Source organism: Neofelis nebulosa, chromosome 10 (genome assembly GCF_028018385.1).
Source record: "Neofelis nebulosa isolate mNeoNeb1 chromosome 10, mNeoNeb1.pri, whole genome shotgun sequence".
Taxonomy (NCBI): domain Eukaryota; kingdom Metazoa; phylum Chordata; class Mammalia; order Carnivora; family Felidae; genus Neofelis; species Neofelis nebulosa.
Window position 1 is genome coordinate 90,099,538 of NC_080791.1, and position 17,263 is coordinate 90,116,800.

The following is a 17,263-nucleotide window of genomic DNA, read 5'->3' on the forward strand; positions in this document are numbered from 1 at the left end:
TGAATTGAACTGACTTTTTCCCTTTAATTGTTTTTGCAGAGCTAGACCAATACAGAATTGATTTGAGAAATAGAGTGTGGGCCCCTCAAAGATCCCTACTGTGTTTAATGTTTGCCATTAAAAGTTTGTTCTCTAGGGGCGCCTGGGTGGCTCAGTCGGTTAAGCCTCCGACTTCAGCTCAGGTCACGATCTCGCCGTCCGTGAGTTCGAGCCCCGCATCGGGCTCTGGGCTGATGGCTTGGAGCCTGGAGCCTGCTTCCGATTCTGTGTCTCCCTCTCTCTCTGCCCCTCCCCCGTTCATGCTCTGTCTCTCTCTGTCTCAAAAATAAATAAAACGTTAAAAAAAAATTAAAAAAAAAAGTTTGTTCTCTAGAACTGCCTCTCTATATGCAAATGTTAAAAGTAATGCTTGCTGAAAAGTATCATCTGTTAACAAGTCGGTGTGAATATCTCTATTGCTGAAGGAAGGTTGAGAACACAATATTTTGTGGATTTTATACTGGGTTAGGAATTTGGGAACAGAGAGAGTGATATCCTGATAAGCAGAAAGCAAGTTTTTACAAAGGAAGATTGCACTTTGGAACCAGAAAGGAGGTTGGGAGTGCAAATGATGCAAAGCAGTGATGAGACAACAGAGGTGAACTTGAGTTAATTAACATTTTTGTCAGGGACTGGGGATCCAAGGTTTACTTTGAAACTTACTCAGTTAAAACAAACAAGCCAACTTATGTATTGGGCAACTATTATGAGCCAGGTACAATCATGGTAATGTTATTTGAGCCTCTCAGCAACGCAAGCAGGTGAATATTCTTTTCTCTATGTTGAGATGGGAAAATGGAGGCTCAGAGAGGTTAATTACTTTCCTGATGTAACACAGCCATTAACTCAAGCCCCTTGTCCTCTGCAGCACATTTTGATATCTATCCTTGAAGGCCTTTCATGAAAAATCTAGGGTGCCAAGTACTCAAGAAAGGCCTGGCGGTTCACATGGAAGTTCCTGGATCAGAAGTGGGTGCAAGGGCAGTGTGGGAGCTCTAAAATGAGGGGTTAGGAGGTGGGTGAACAGTGGAGGAACTGAAGGGACAGTGTGGATCATTCTGACAGTTGTTATTCCATGGAAGAAGGAGAGAAGCCCTGCAGATACTTTGAATATAGAGAATTGGTAGCATTGGTCTGGCAGGGGATGGCTGTCACACTGTACAAGACCTGGAAATTGGCATGCCACACGACGTACCCAGAGGGAGGACCCCCATCTCCCTCAGCATACCTTCTGTTGTGATGATGCCTGGTTAGGAGCCCCAGTTTGTAGGCAATATAATTTAGGGAGCTTGTGAGACCTGTTTCCATTTTAATTGGACTTGGCCCTTTGTGGTAATAGTCACCCAATCTCTGGCTTTAAATATTCTTTTCTTATGCTTTGCCAGTTTATGGCCTTTGTAGATCAATCCTTGGATTCCATTTAGAGGAGAGAGAGGGAGGAAAAAACCAGCAAAGGTTAGTGATTACCTAAATTGGATTAAGTTCTGTCTTGCAGCGTTTAAAGAAATGCTGCTTGCTCTCTAATTACCGTCAACTAGGAATTTAAACGGTCTATTAAATTTAAGCTGACTTTTTTTTTTTTTTTTAATCCAGGTTAGTTCTAGTTCTAACATATTCTGGGATTTGGGAAGCTTTTTTTTATATTCTTTGAGTGTGGAGAGGGTGTTCTCTTGTTCCCCACCTTTTGAAAATATTACATTTCTATAGCAGGATAATGAATGATGTTATTATATACCTGCTTCATTGAGAAGCACACTCACAACCAGGTTCATCCAGCTTTGTCAGACTCTGGAAAGCAAGCCAGTGGGATGAATTCTTTGTCAGAAATTTAGGGGCGCCTGGGTGGCTCAGGTCCGACTTCGGCTCAGGTCATGATCTCACGGTTCGTGAGTTCGAGGCGCGCATCAGGCTCTGTGCTGACAGCTTGGAGCCTGGAGCCTGCTTCAGATTCTGTCTCAATCTCTCCGCACCACCCCCCTCAAATATAAAAAATAAAACATAAGAAGTTTCTTTTAAAATAAAAAAAAAAGAAATTTAGGGACACCTATGTGAAGGATGGGGTATGGCTTCCTCCTTTATCTCTGTAGTGAAAGAATAGGCCTATGATGCAAATCAGCCACCTTTACTCTGCTTGAGCTTTGAATAGAAAATATGAGTTATTCTTTGTCGGAGTGGGTGGTGGGTATGCTCTGGGGCTGAGACTAGGTAGGCATCAAGGCTGCAACCTTGAAGGGCATGACCCTGAGAGACAGGGCCTTACTTGCCTCCTCCTCTCGTGGGCCCTGGTGTGCTTATGATGAACTGCACCCAGAGGGTTTCAGTGGGTGGTAGAACTCACCAAAAGATCCCTCCTTCTTTTGACCATGGCTATGGGAAGATAGGGTCAACCCCTAAACAACCTATCGTAAGTATTTGTACGATTGATTTTGCGTATAATTGCACATTACCTAAAAGCATGGATTTACCTCTCTAGGCTTTCATTCTTGTTCCCTCTCCTCAATTTTGGGGTACAAATAGATGATTTTTCGAATGCATTCATCAGTGTTCTGCTTTCACTTTAGCTCGTTGCCAAATGGCAGCAACATCTCCAGTTTCCCGCTTCTCTTTACCTGTTACAGAACTTTGTCCAGCTTGGCTCGTTCCTTTTGATGCACGCTGAGTTCAGTGTCTTGTTGAAGGCGTCTGTGACTATGGTTACGTTTTTAGTAAACGCTAGGATGAAGGAACCGCTTTGGGCTCCCTCGTTCAGGAACTAGAGTGTATATATGTCAGCTTGAGCTGAGCCCGGGAGGGCACCTGAAGGAAGCATTTGTTTTTGTCTTCTTCCCAGGGACTGGGGGCCAGAGTCCAGCAAGCGCTGGGATGCGTGTGTATGTTGTTCTGAACTAAGCTGCCTCAAACCCTGTCGCAACCTGCTCATGACCTCAGCCGCGTAAATCCTCCCTGGAAACCCATTCACGCTTGCTGTTTAATTCCAAATACTCCTTTGGAACTGGTTTACCTTAATTCCCCAGACGTCTTTGGGGGAGATCACGTCAACCGCGCCATCATTTTGGGGAATTCTGCCCAGTGTGCCAGCTGCTGGAGTCCACCACCGTGGGGGTGTATGGCCCCTTTCGCTGTAAAGTATCTGGAGGCAAAATTAGTGGGTGAGGAAGGTGATCCCTTGTGGCGTCCTGAGAAAATGAAAAAAAAGAAAATTCTTGCCAGCCGAGCAATTGATTCCTTTCAAGATACCTCGAAAGGTGTCGGTGTCAACTTTGAAGAGCGGGGAGCTGGCGAAAGAGTCCCCGCATTGGGGCTAGCTGGCATCTTGGAGACAACGCAGGTCAAGGAACTGAGATCTGAATCCTGATCTCCATTCTGCCAGGGGCAAGCTGTACGAGTCGCTCGATTGCTCTGGGTGTCAGTTTTCCTAGCTACAAAATAATGGGATTGGCCTACTGCTGGTCTGTTAAAATTTAAAAATTGGGAGACTTGACATCTAAACTCAGGTTTCCAGCTTTTAAAAAAAAAAAAGCGGGGGGTGGGGGGACTGGATTCTCTAACGCGGTGGCGTTCCCTGCCTTGGTCCCACTGAGAATCGAGTTTACTGTGCTGGCTTCAGGCCTTCCTGTCTTTGTCTTTAATCGTGACCAACTTATTATTCTCTCTCTTCTTGTTTCTTTATTATTGGTAAGACTATATCTGGCTTGTCTTTGTGTTCGGGATAGTAGGTGCTCATGAAATATTTGTTGAAATGTGTGGGTTTTTTTCATTCCTGTCCTTGTCTGTCACAAATGAAAAAGGATACTCAAGCTTGGGAAGTGCTTACCTATGAAAGCTTGTGTTTCCTTCCCCAGATTTCCTTTCTAGGCTCCAGTGTCTTTAGAGGAAGAAAATGGAGAGCCTTATTTTTCAGTTGACCGCATATTAGCCTTGCCTTGTAAACTGGAAAAGGCGAGGTAACCTTTCTGCCTCAATCTTGTCTCAACTGCCGTTCTTCCCTCATAGTCGTCAGCTTGCATGTATAATGTTAACTTCTGAGTGTTTACAATGAGCCCCTGAGCCCCACAGAAGCACGTATTTTATTCTTCTTTACCCTCTATGCTTCCTCTTCTCAGATCCTGGCACACACCCAGACCTCCTAATGTTTGGTTGTTGAATGAAATGGAGTTGACCTCATGAGCTCCGTGAAGTGATCAGATCCCGAGAGCCTCTTCGGTTTTCTGAGTCTCTGTGCAGTGCTCTTTACACCTGGCTACGTGTCATGAAGAGAAATTTCCTTTCCCTTGATCCCATTTTCTTATGAAAAAGCATTTCATCCATGGGAGGGTGAAGCTCCTTTTGAACAAACAGCACAAGTTAATCTGGAGCACGCTTCCCCACACGGAGAGCTCTTGTCTGCCGGGCAGTAGCTTTTGTCCGCTGTGTCCCCCACCGGGGTTTTAGAGGGTACTTGTCAGAAATGCGATTGCTCACGTAATGGTCAGTCTCAGCCACTGCTTGTGTCTAGACTTTTCAGTTTATCATCTGGTAGGCCCTGTGGAATCGTTCTGGATGGCATTTATGGGCCACACCCTAACAATTTGCACTCCAAGAAACTTAATGCTTAAAGTGGGGCTTAGAGATGAGTAACTGAGATGTGTTGCTCTTCCCCACAGTTTTGCTTGAGTTGTACCAGAGGAGGGGATTTTTCTGGTGATTACATAGTGGTTTGCAGGCCAGGCTGATGGTGATGATCTGATGAATAATTACTGCTAGCTGCATCTGAATCGTCAGTGCTTTGAGTCGTGTGGGCACTAAGAAAACTTTGCTAAGCAAAGATAAGGGCTTGAGCTTGCATCCTGTTTGCGCTAATATTTACTGTTGCCTAAGTTCAGATTCTCAAGACTCTGTGTCTGCATTGGTGTCCAGTGTGAGCACTGAGAAAGTGGTCTCATTCTTCCTGTGGAGCCTTTTGCATAGTCCACACTTGACCCTTGACATCTTCTTGCTTGTGGGAGTGTCTGTCCCTCAGCTGGCTTTTGTCTCCTAAGCGTTGTGAAGTTTGGTCCTTAAAACAAACACTCTGTGCTGTGCAGCAGACACCTGTCCCCTGCCGTGTCTGTAGGCTCCACTGACCGGCACACAGACCCAGGATTCCTGGCCCACGCGGCCGAGGTCCACATTCCTGTGGACAGTAATACTTAGGTGGACTCCAGTTCAGTCATCTGGGAAGGGAATTTTTCTGGTTTCTGAAAAATAGGAAGCCTGTTCTGCCCGGTGGCCTTGAAGCCACATGTCACTCCATCATTCAGAGCTGTGGTTGTGGTTGTTGTTTTAATTTATTTATTTGGAGAGAGAATCCCAGGCAGGCTCCAAGCAGTCAGCAAAGAGCCCAATGTGGGGCTTGATCCCACAAACCGTGAGACTATGACCTGAGCCGAAATCCAGAGTTGGAGGCTCACCTGACCGAGCCCCCCCAGGGGCCCTGGAGATGTTTACCTTGTATGTGCCCGGCACTGTGCTTGCAGTGGGATACAGCAGGGAGGAAGAGAGGCAGGTCTTGGACTTTGAGGAACTTACACACCATCGGGGCTAGTCAGTGAACAAGTAAACAAACACGATGACCTCACAAGCTGGTAAGGGCCTGAGAAACAAAAGCCTCATCCTGTGAGAGACTGAGTGTTCCTCATGCCCGGGCCCGGCAAGAAGCTGTTGATGAAGGGAAGCCGTGGGTGACGGTCACCTCTTACCTCTGCGTGTGGCAGACGTGAGTGTTGCTTAAAACAGGCGGTGTAGGAGGTCAGGCCCTGGAATCAGGTAGGATCTGACTCTTGGTCCCTCTTCCTCCTCTTCTGAATTTGGACAAGTTAACCCCTGTGCTTCAGTTTCTTCACCTGCGAAATGGGATGAATTAAACCTACCTTGTTACTTTCAAGTGGAGATGAACCGAGATGCTAGATGCAGATAGGGGGTTATACCATCCCGGTCATCCTGGCCATGATGAAAAGTAGTGTATTCCTTTTTTTTTTTTTTTTTAAATTTTATTTATTTATTTTGAGAGAGAAAGGAAGAAAGAGAGAGAGAGAGTGCACGAGCAGAGGAGGGGCAGAGAGAGAGGGAGAGAGAATCCCAAGCAGACTCCACACTTTTCGGCACAGAGCCCAATGCGGGGCTTGAACCCACAAACCGTGAGATCGTGACGTGAGCCGAAATCAAGAGTTGGGACGCTCAACCAACTGAGCCATCTGGGCTCCCCAGGAGTATATGCTTTTCAGGGAAAATTTAACAAAATAGTCACGGTAGGCGATTTGCAAAATGGTCTCAGTATTCTTGAATACCTACTTCTGACTCAGTTTCCATCTGGTGAGCTGGGGTGGGGTGTGTGGGGTTCAGATCTAGTTTCCTGGGCTGGCTTGGGGGCTTCTGTTTGCTGTGTGTTTCTTCTAGAAATATCCCAAGCCAGCGAGCTGTTGGCTTGCCCTGTTTGAAGAGTGCATATGGATATGTCTATACTACAGGAGTGCTTGTGGTTCCAGAACGGAATCAGTGATGGGGTAGGACTGAGAGAAGACAGTTGATGAGGTAAGAGGCTGGTCAACTAGATGACGTGGTAGGTGGGAGCTGAAACACCAGAGGAGGCCAGTTCTGGGTTTGTGCTGTGTCAGGGGGTCATCTGCTGCCATGTCTCTCAGAGGCTCTCAGTTCTGTAGGGCAATGAGGGGAGGGACTGAACGTAGAGCTGGTGACGCTGAGGTAATCATGGCCACTAGCTAAGCCAGACTCTTTATTTTTCTTTAATGTTTATTTTTTGAGAGAGCGAGCATAAGCAGAGGAGGGGCAGAGAGAGAGGGGGACAGAGGAACTGAAGCGGGCTCTGTGCTGACAGGCTGACATCAGAGAGCCTGACGTGGGGCTCAAACTCACAGACGGTGAGATCATGACCTGAGCTGAAGTCCGAGGCTCAACCAACTGAGCCACCCAGGTGCCCCAGGCCAGACTCTTAATCAACTGATAAGCCAACAGACCTCAGGAAGACCACTTGTGTGCCCAAGCCCATAGTGACTGGTTTACACCTGACTTAGGCCCTGGGGAAGGGGTGTGAGAAGGCTGGTGGTCATAGTTGTGAGGGAGAAAATAAAGGTCCCAAACCTATATGTTAGGCCCCTAAAGTGCTAGTGGGCTTGGTGAGTTCGTTGCTAACACTTATAAATCACATGGTTTAGCATTTTAAAAAATCTGGGTTTTTGGCATCTCTTGGAAAATTCAGATCCGGCAAAACTGAACTTGTGCCCTGAGGTGGCAAAAACCAGATTGGATTGAGTAGTGACTGCCTCCTTCAGCCTGGGCAGATCCTGCCCACTCTCTGTGATGCTCCACAAAGTATGGCAAGTATGTGGCATATCATGCAGAAAGGAAAGAAATCAGTCTTCCTTTTGTTTGCTTTTTTCCCCAGGGTTTGTTTTTCTGGCCTATGTGTCCCTGTATATATACAAGGAAACTCCTGTTGTAGAATAAGTGCTAAAGAAATAAATTTGTGGGGGTGCCTGGGTGCCTCAGTCGGTTACTGATCCTTCAGATCTTCTGTCTCCCTCTCTCTCTGTCTCTCCCCTGCTTGCACACGCGTGCTCTCTCTCCCTCTGTCTCTCTCAAGAATAAATAAACATTAAAGAATGGTTATGATGGTAAATTTTTAAAAAAGAAATAAATTTATGTTGAATGAATGAATGAACGAACTATAATTGATAGAGCATCGCATTTGGGATCAGAGCCAAGTTCAAATCCTCACTTCTTCCGAGCAGCTGAGGGACTTTGAACAAATCAATAACCGTTTTTTGCCTTTCTTTTGAGGGGCTGGGGGAAGGCATCACTGTTGTTTTTACTTATTTCTTTGAATAAGTCGTACATGTTCACATTTCAAAATTCAAAGGCACAAACAGGTTTATGGAGAAAAATCTCCCTACTGTGTCCCTGTCACCCAGCTCTTTTCCTTGGGGGAAACAGGTGTTCTCAGTTTCTGGTTTGCCCCTTCCAGAGATTCTTTATGCCATGCAATGAGATTTGTAAATGCTCTTTTTTGTCTGTTTTACCTAGATCGTAGCATACTGCACGTGCAGTTCTATGTTTAGCACACTTTCCTTCGGATTGGAGAGCACGCCAGTCAGTACACAGAGCCCTCCCCTTCTTTCCTAGAGCTGCACGGGCTTCCAGAGTGTGAGATACTCAAGTTCACCTAGTCGGTCCTCTGTGGCTGGGCATTTCGGTTATTTGCAACCTGTTGCTGTTGTAAAGGAGGCCGTAGTAAAAACCCTGCTTATGTAAGTCGCTGGAGGTCAGAGGGCACAGCCTTTGTCACTGTGGCCGATCTTGTCACATTTCCATCCACAGCAGCTGCCCCAAACTGCTCTGCTTCCAGTAATGTGTGAGAGTGCCTGTCGCCCAACACCCTAGTCCTCTGTCACCTCTTCGAAACGGCGAGCGTTTTGTGAGGAACAGAGTGTTACAAAAATATTGACACTAGCTATAATTTGGGGGGCCCCTTCACGGGCCCAGCTATGCTCTAGATTATCTCGTGGAGATGCATACCCCACTCATTTGAAGATAAGGCAACTTGAGAGTCCTTTACTCAGGTCACCCAGCTAATAAACTGTAGATGCTGGATTCCAGGCCAGGCTTGTCAGATTTCAGTACCAGGATATTTTCATATGGGAAAGCTTTATGTAATTTTAGGTGCTGGAATTTTCAGCTGACACATGCGTGAAGTTCCTGTGTCTCCCGGTAGTACCTCTCATGTGGCTGGTTCATTTGCTCATTCATCAAGTGTCTGAAGCATTCCTGTACTGTAATAAGCACCCGAGAACAAGATAGACATAGTCCCTGCCTTTATGGACCTCACAAAAATAAGAAATAATTCTGTAGTCATTTATAGGATGACAAGACAACAAAGGAGGTGAGGAGGGTGTTCACTGGGGTCTCCTAATCAGGAGAAAAAATCAGGGGAAAGAGAGCTCTGTGAGCAAGTGCTTATCAAGATAAGTGATGAAGGGTCTGTGGGTTCGAGCCTGGAGAAGTGGATGGAAAGTATTTCACACAGAGGGCATGGTATGTGCAAAGGTCCTGGGGCAGGGAAGAACTGGTGGTGTTGGAGGAAATGAAGGAAGATCAGTGAGCTGGCATGCAGAGTAGCAGGTGGTTGGTGAAGGTAGGAGGATGGGGTATGGGGATTTATTCTAAGAGCTGTGGGGAGGCTTTGAAGGCATTGAAGTAACATGAGCACCAAGGGCCTTGGGCTGTGGGGTTCTTGTCATGGACAGTATGACCTTAGACAAGGTCAACATTGGGCACATCCATTTTCTTCTCTGTAAGGTGAGGATGGTCACAGCACACAGGGGTTTTCAAACATTTTGAGTGTTACATTCATACATATGAAATGTGCAATTCACTTAGACTCTGTACACATGGGCATGTGTGTCATATACACGTGTCCCCAAAATGTGAGGCACGCTGATATTTTCTATCCTAGTCTGTTAAAGGTTTTGGCTAAGACCCCTACAATCCTTTTAGAAACACTGAGATAATATATGTCAAGTGCATGCTTCACAGCTGGCACTCAGTAAACTGTGCTCTCACTCATCACTCATCATGATGCTGGTTGCGGTTAGAGAACACATCGGTCACGTTAAGGGACAGTATCCAAATCCTGACCGATGCTGAAGGACATTGGCTCTTCATTCTCTGTGTTCAGGTCACAGGGAAAGGAGTCGCACCCAGGGCCTCCTGGCTGCAGGAACTGCTGAGGGGAACGTGGAAATTGTACCATCTGTACAGTTTCCCTGGGAACTAGCTTCTCCTTGTTTTCTGGGCGGTCACATCCGACTCCGTTTTCTTTGACTTCTTTGTTATTTACACTCAGAATGGCTTTTTCCTGGAAGCCTCAGAGTCATTATAAGCCACTCACTTCTTTATTTTAAGTTGTGCCATGGTTCTACTTCCCTTTTCAGAGTTAAGGGTTGGAGCCTGAGTGGAATTTATTTGCATTTTCCACCGAGTGTACTGCCTTCTTCTGCCCGCGGGGCTGGTTTGCGGGGCTGTGCCCCACTCCCCGTGCCCTGGCCGCTGGGAGAAGAAAGAGAGGCACATTTTTTTTTTCTCCAAGAAACATATTCTGGATCCTGTGTGTGGCAGTTTTCAAAGAAATCCCTGTGCGGTGAGCCTGGGAGAGTAAGGCCAGTGATAACACCCAATAACCCTGTAACCACCACAGCCCTTCCTGTGTCCAGGACCCCGGCTTTCCAGATCGCTGAATGTAAGCGCCCAAAGCTGCACCATTTAAATCATTTTAGATGCACATTTCTCTACATGTTAACTGCATTGGCCCTTCACAGGAGAATATCCACCAAAACACCGGTTTCTTTAACTCAGAGACATTAGGCCAAGAACTTTTTGTGATGATGACGGTGGTGGCTGAGTCATGTTCCTCCCAGTACCTTAGAATGTGACTGTATTTGGAGATGGGGCCTTCAAAGAGGTGATGAAGTTAAAGTGAGCCTGTCAGGTGGGCCCTAATCCAGTCTGACTGGTGTCCTTATAAAAGGACGCATGGACACACAGCAAGAGATGCGTGTCCACAGAAGAAAGGCCATGTGAGGACACAGCGAGAAAGTGGCCACCTGCAAGTCAAGGAGAGGCCTCAGGAGAAACCAAACCTGCTGACATCTTGATCTTGAGCTTCTAGCTTCTGGAACTGTGACAAAATCCATTTCTGGTGTTGACAGCATGCGGTCTGTGGTCTTTGGTTACAGTGGCCTGAGCAGACTGATACAGTGGTGGTGGTGGTGGTGGTGATAGAAATAAACAACAGGTAGTATTTATCCAGCACTTACTGTATACCGGGACCGTTTTAAGCCTTGCGTGAGTCATCTCATTCAACCCTCAGACCAAGCCTAAGTCACCTGCCCAGGTCACACCATAAGTGGTGGCACTCAGCCCGGCTCTGGCAGCTGTGCTCAGAACCTCCACTGTACCTGTGTCGTGCCCAGTAGTTCCCGGATCCCTGCCAGGCACTTCCTAAATCATCTTTCTCAACACCGCGATGCTCCAAGGTCACACTTCCTGTTCCCCTTTTTTCCGATGTAGAGACTGCAGTTCAGAGTGGCCCAGGGCCACACAGTGAGTGTATTTATTTCTTGTGGCTGCAATAAGACATGACCACAACCTTGGTGGCTTAAAACAACAAAAATTTATTCTGTTGTAATTTTGGATGTCAGAAGGCCAGAATCAAGGTGTCACGGGGCCATGCTGCCTCCAGAGGCACGATGGGAGAATCTACTTCTTTCTTCTAGCTGCTTCTCGTGGCTGCTGGCATTCCTTGGCTTGCAACAGCATCCCTCCAGGCTCTGCCTCTGTCTTCACATCACCTCCTCCTGTGGATCTGTGTCTCCTCTTCTGTCCCCAGTCTCCTTCTGCATCCATCTTATAAGGAGACATGTGATTATATTTATGGCCCCCCTGGATAATCCAGGATGAGCTCCATATCTCAAGATCTTTCACTTAATTACATCATTTGCCACCTAACATAATATCTACAGGTTCTGGGGACTAGGAAGTGAGTATACCTTTGGGACACCAGTGTTTCTGCCTCTCACAGTCAGTGAGCAGCAGAATGAACATTGGTGCCAGGGCTTGCCTGATTCCCAAGCCACCCATTCTTCGGAGCTACAGGCAAGAGACCTCTCAAGTCCCTTTCTGCAGTGCTATTTCAGGCTGCCGTGGCATTGGGTGTAAGAGGCAGGATCCCTGAGACTGGCAGATATGCTCATTCTTTGCAGTAATAAAAAACTGGAGGCTACCAAAATACCCATCCATAGGGGACTGGTTAAATCAAATATGGTGTCCCCTAAATGGAATAAAGAAACCATTATAAAGAATGAAATAGATCAATCCGTGGTGCTGTGGGAAGGTAGCCACGATGTGTTAAAAGGAAAGAACAAATTACCCATTTTAATTGAAATACCGTGTGTACACATCTATATGGCCTTAAAAATCACATCAAGACAAAATAAAATTAAAGTTTGCTTCCTCAGCCACACTAGCCACATTTTAAGTGCTTGATAGCCACGTGGCTGCCACAAGTAGCCACCATGTTGGACAGCACAGATCTAGAACATTTCTGTCATCTTAGAAAGTTCTGGGCAGAGAGCTTCTCCACATTCAGTGGCCAGAGCGAGAAGCCTTTCTCACTTTGTATGTTACAGGTATACGTGCATGTGTACCTTTGTCGTGATAAATAAGGAGGTGTGCTATTATGAGAAAAATAGGAACACATGGGGTTTCCAAGGAAACATTCTTTCTTAAGCAGGTGGTAGTGTATTATTGTTTACGATACATGCAATTGATTTTTTCTTTTTTAATTAGGCTTCTTGCCCAGCGGGCAGCCCCACACGGGGCTTGAACTCATGACCCTGAGATCAAGACCTGAGCTGAGATCACCTGAGATCCTCAACTAACTGAGCCACCCAGGTGCCCCTAAGATACATGTGTTTGTATGTGTCTATGAACTCTTTTTTACGTATGTTGCTTAATGAAAATATTTTAAAATATATAGGGAAAAAAGAAGAATTTCCTGGCAGGGCAGGTTTGAGGTTGGGAGACTTTGGGTGGGATCTGGTTCCCTGACCACGTAGCCTCCCAGCCATGGCCATATCACGTATCCTTAGAGTTCCGATCCTACGGAATCCCTGCTCAACCTGCCTTGTAGGGTTAGGTTAAGATTTACAAGTGTGGGGCTGTGTGGAAACACTCTGAGACTGAGGGATGTCCACACGGAGGTGAAGGGTCAGTGAATAAGTGAGTTACCCAAAGCCTGAGGAGGCAAGGCCTCAGTACTCTGTGACCACAACGGCAGCTTGGAGGCCTCGCATCCTCCCGAGCGGAGTATTTTCCAGATGTTGCTGAGGTCGCCAGAAGCAGGGGGGACATGTTCTTGTATTTCAACTGCTGTCATTGCTTGGAGATTTAGAAATAACAAAGTATTTAATTTATTTCACAAGCACTTACCTAGCACTTGCTATTTGCCGTGCACCGTCCTATCTAAGTGCTTTACAAATAGGTACTCGTTTTATCCTCACACATCCCTGAGGCAGTCACTGGCTGTGATCGTACCTGGCACCACGACAGGCAGGCAGTTGATTCCTTATTCGTTCCCGTCCTTCTTTGGTCTGTATCTTAAGCAGTGAGCTTAGGCCTGGGGATACAGAGACGAGTAAGCGCTGGGGCCTCTCTTTGAGGAGTTTACAGAATGGCCCAGGTGGGGCCTGGGGAACTTTCTAGATCGGGAGTCAGGGAACCTGAGTTCTGGCCAGTGCTGGCTCTCCGACCTCAGAGACACTGGCCAGGCTCCTCTGGGTTTCACTTTTGTCGTCTATAAACGGGGGCCCCGCCTGTCTTGTCATTTTCTGACTTGTCCTATTTGGGTCAGGACATGCCTGTGCCTGAGGGGCCAGCGTGGTAGCCGGTGGATCCAGGGCGCACCGGGTTTGACCTTGAGGCCGCTCGTGTCATCCCACCAGCATTGCTGGCAGCCCCTCTCGGCAGGGCTCTGGGGAGGCCTCGTGGCTCTGTCCGGAAGCAGGAATGGTGGAAACAAAGGCGGCTTCCAATGGTCTTCAGCCAGTCAGGGTCTGAGGGTGGCAGATGGTATGGGTGAGAAATGAGTCAGAGGCACCTGCTTGTCGTGTGTGACTCTACACCCAGGGACAAGGTCATGGGAGCCGCGCTCGTTGTTCTTTTGCTGAAAATTATCCTTATTTAAAAGGGGACGCAGGCCAATGGGGCTGCCCGTCTGTGTGCCTTGCTGGATACGCAGCCCGGCTTGCAGTGGGGAGCCTGGGGGCTGCTGGCTGAGCGGCAGAGGGGGACAGGAGCCGGCCCCGTGGTCCTCAGTGTCACACAGCCTCCTGGAGAAGTGGCTGTTGCAGCGGGAAGCCGGGAAGTAAACACCTGGATGATCCATTCAGCTCACCTTTCCACTTCCCTGCACGAGTGCCTCTGAGTGGGAGGCGGCTCCTTCACCTCGAGTCTAAGGTCCTCGTAAATGGAGTTAATATCCTGTAATTACGCAGATGTATTGCACTTAGCAGGCCCATTTAAAGAAGGGCAAAATGGGTCCTCTTTTAATAGTATGACCTTTACCAGGCAAGTTAAATCCCGAAGCCATCCGGGGTAAGGATTCTGAAGGGGCCCCATGGTTTTATTTCTTCTTTGCCTCATTCACTGATTTGCATAGATCTTTCCAAATTCTAGTGGCTCTTGCGTAGCCATTGAGACTCTCTGAAATGGAGCAGGCCTGTTTTGACTTCTGTGGTACTTGCCGATAAATTTGTTACTGTTGTTTCACCCTGAGAAGCAGGTGGAGGGGCAGATCATTCGAAAAGGAAATGGTACATGAGCCTGCTTTCGTTTAAAAAATTTTTTTCCAAGAGGTAGTCCACGCCATTCCTTTTTTGGCTCTTGGTCTTGCCAGTTCATTGCCAGTGTGCCCGCTGTCTGCAGACAGCATCTGGCACCTCCCATGCCTTCTTGATGGATCGCCTGGGTGCCCATCCCCAAGCCTCAGTCCTCTGCTGACGGGAGCAGCGTGTTTAACTGGGGGCGGCCCCTTGGTTCCTCCTTCTTCAGACGCTGTAGCTGGGACTGCAGAATGTACTCCCCTCTCCACCTCGAGACTGACGTGTATGGCTGGGATCCATCTTTTTCTTCCAGCACTGGTTCGTGGGAAACAGCAGCATTAGCTGGTGGGAGAGGTGGCCTTGAGAATACGTCCGGGCTCAACCCTAACCCCTCGAGAAAAAAGTGACTCTAACCTTGGTGCCGTTTCCTCTGTCCTTTACTCCGACCAGCAACCAAACTCGTTTTAACTCAGTGATTTAGACTTTACGTTCACTGGAGAGTCAGAGGCTGAAATGAAAGGAATAGAGGCTGTGAGGAAAGCAAGCTTTGGGCTCCAGCAGAAACAGGACCACGCTCGAGGGTCTTGGGTCTGCCATTCTGCTGGACACACATCACACTATCTCATGTCATCTCTCATCGGTCCTGTGCAGTTGGCACTGCTAACAGCTGTGGACTCTTGGACTCAGTGTGCCCAGGTCACACAGCTGGGGAGGGGCCCAGTTAAGACTCGAACCTGGGTTCACTCCAAAGCCATTGCCATTAGCCACAAAGTCATTAAGTCCTAGGAACTGCTCAGGGGACAGTATCCTTGAACCTAGTTCTGCAAGGTAGGGTAGATTTAGATAAGCATAGGGGAAGGAAAAGGAAGGGAATTCCGGGGAAGGGAAACAGTAAATATAGTCCAGGTGGGGAGAGGGAGGAAGCATAGGCTGGAACCATGCCTACCGGTTTGTAAGCTCCACAGGGCAGCCACCACGTTGTCCAGAGCCACCATTATATCCCGGATACGTAAGTGAGTGGCTGTTGCATAGGGTGTGGTCAATAAATATTGATTGCTTAAAAATCGAACTGCCCTACAATCCAGCAGTTGCACTACCAGGTAATTACACAAGAAATACAAAAACACTAAGTCAAAGGGATACATGCACCCATATGTTGATAGCAGCATTATTCACAATAGCCAAACTATGGAAACACCCCAAGTGTCCGTCGACTGATGAATGGATAAAGCAGATATGGTGTATACATATATACAATGGACTATTATTCAGCCATAAAAAGGACAAAATCTTGCCATTTGCAATGACATGGATGGAGCTAGAGAGTATCATGCTAAGTGAAGTAAGTCAGAGAAAGACAAATACCGTATGATTTCACCTATATGGAATTTAAGAAAACAAACGAGCAAAGGAAAAAAAAGAGGGAAGCAAATCAAGAAACAGACCCTTCACTACAGAGAACAAACTGATGGTTACCAGACGGGAGGTGGGTGAAGTAGGTGTTGGGGATTAAGAGTACACTTACTGGGGAGCCTGGGTGGCTCAGTCAGTGGATTGTCCTACTCTTGATTTCCACTCAGGTCATGATGTGAGTTCGAGCCCCACATCGGGCTCCACGCTGATGGTACAGAGCCTGCTTGGAATTCTCTCTCTGCCCCTCCCCCCTCCAAGATAAATTTTTAAAAAAAGTATACACTTCTCATGATGAGTACCGGGTGTTGTATGGAAATATTAAATCACTGTGTTGTACACCTGAATCCAATACAATGCTATAAGTTAATTAACTAGAATTAAAAGTTATTAAAAAAATAAAATCAGGAAAGAAAATAAATATTGATTGTGTGTGTGAATACACAGATAGCTGTTTTCTCAATAGACCTTGAGCCTCTTGAGGGCAGGGATCACATCTTAGAAATCTTTGGATGCTTTACAGCTCCCAGTGGTTAATAAATAATGAACACTCAGTAAATATGCTCTTACAGAATGAATGAATGAATGAATGAATGGTAGGTAAGGGATGGTGGGATGTGCCTGAGTGAGGAGGTATTGATACTTTGGAAAATACTGAGCAATACACATGGGCTGGCATGCTAAGGGCATATCATGGAAGGTCTTTAGTGCCAAGAGAAGGAGTTTTTGTGTTCTCCTTGAGGCACTTTTTTTTTTTAATGTTTATTTATTTATTTTAAAAAAAATTTTTTTTTTTAACATTTATTTATTTTTGAGACAGAGAGAGACAGAGCATGAACAGGGGAGGGGCAGAGAGAGAGGGAGACACAGAATCCGAAACAGGCCCCAGGCTCTGAGCTGTCAGCACAGAGCCCGACTCGGGGCTCGAACTCACGGACCGTGAGATCATGACCTGAGCCGAAGTCGGACGCTTAACCTACCAAGCCACCCAGGCGCCCCAATGTTTATTTATTTTTGAGAGAGACAGAGACAGAGTGTGAGTGGGGCAGGGGCAGAGAGTAAGGGAGACAGAATCCGGAGCAGGCTCCAGGCTCTGGGCAAGCTGTCAGCACAGAGCCTGACGTGGGGCTCAGACTCACAAACCACAAGATCATGACCTGAGCCAAAGTCGGACGCTCAACCGACTGAGCCATCCAGGCGCCCCCAGGCATTTTTGAAAAAGCCGTCTCTTTAATGCACAATGTTGCAGGGTCTACAGAAACCCAGCCAGTGCCCATGCTTTGGCATTTGTAGGCATTTAGAACCACATTCAAGCACAACTTAGAAATCACTTTTCTGTAGGATTGACTCAACCTGTTCCCATTGTTGCTGCCTTCCCACTTTGGGGTAACCAGACGGAGCCC

General features: G+C 47.0%; 1 protein-coding gene across 29 annotated transcripts in view; it reads left to right on the plus strand.

Moving 5' to 3' along the window:
• PRR5L (proline rich 5 like) overlaps window positions 1–17,263 on the plus strand; it is a 73,917-nt gene that overhangs the window by 2,954 nt on the left and 53,700 nt on the right. For 4 of the 29 annotated variants that reach the window (XM_058688657.1, XM_058688663.1, XM_058688658.1 and 1 more), the window contains exon 2: window positions 12,418–12,545. The exons of 4 other annotated variants lie outside the window; for them this stretch is intronic. The gene's annotated coding sequence lies outside the window, so the exon portion shown is untranslated. Of the gene's footprint in view, window positions 1–1,653; window positions 5,824–6,453; window positions 6,589–8,097; window positions 8,322–12,417; window positions 12,546–17,263 lie in introns of those variants that run through there. 21 more of the 29 variants (XM_058688666.1, XM_058688667.1, XM_058688669.1 and 18 more) reach the window with 18 other exon arrangements.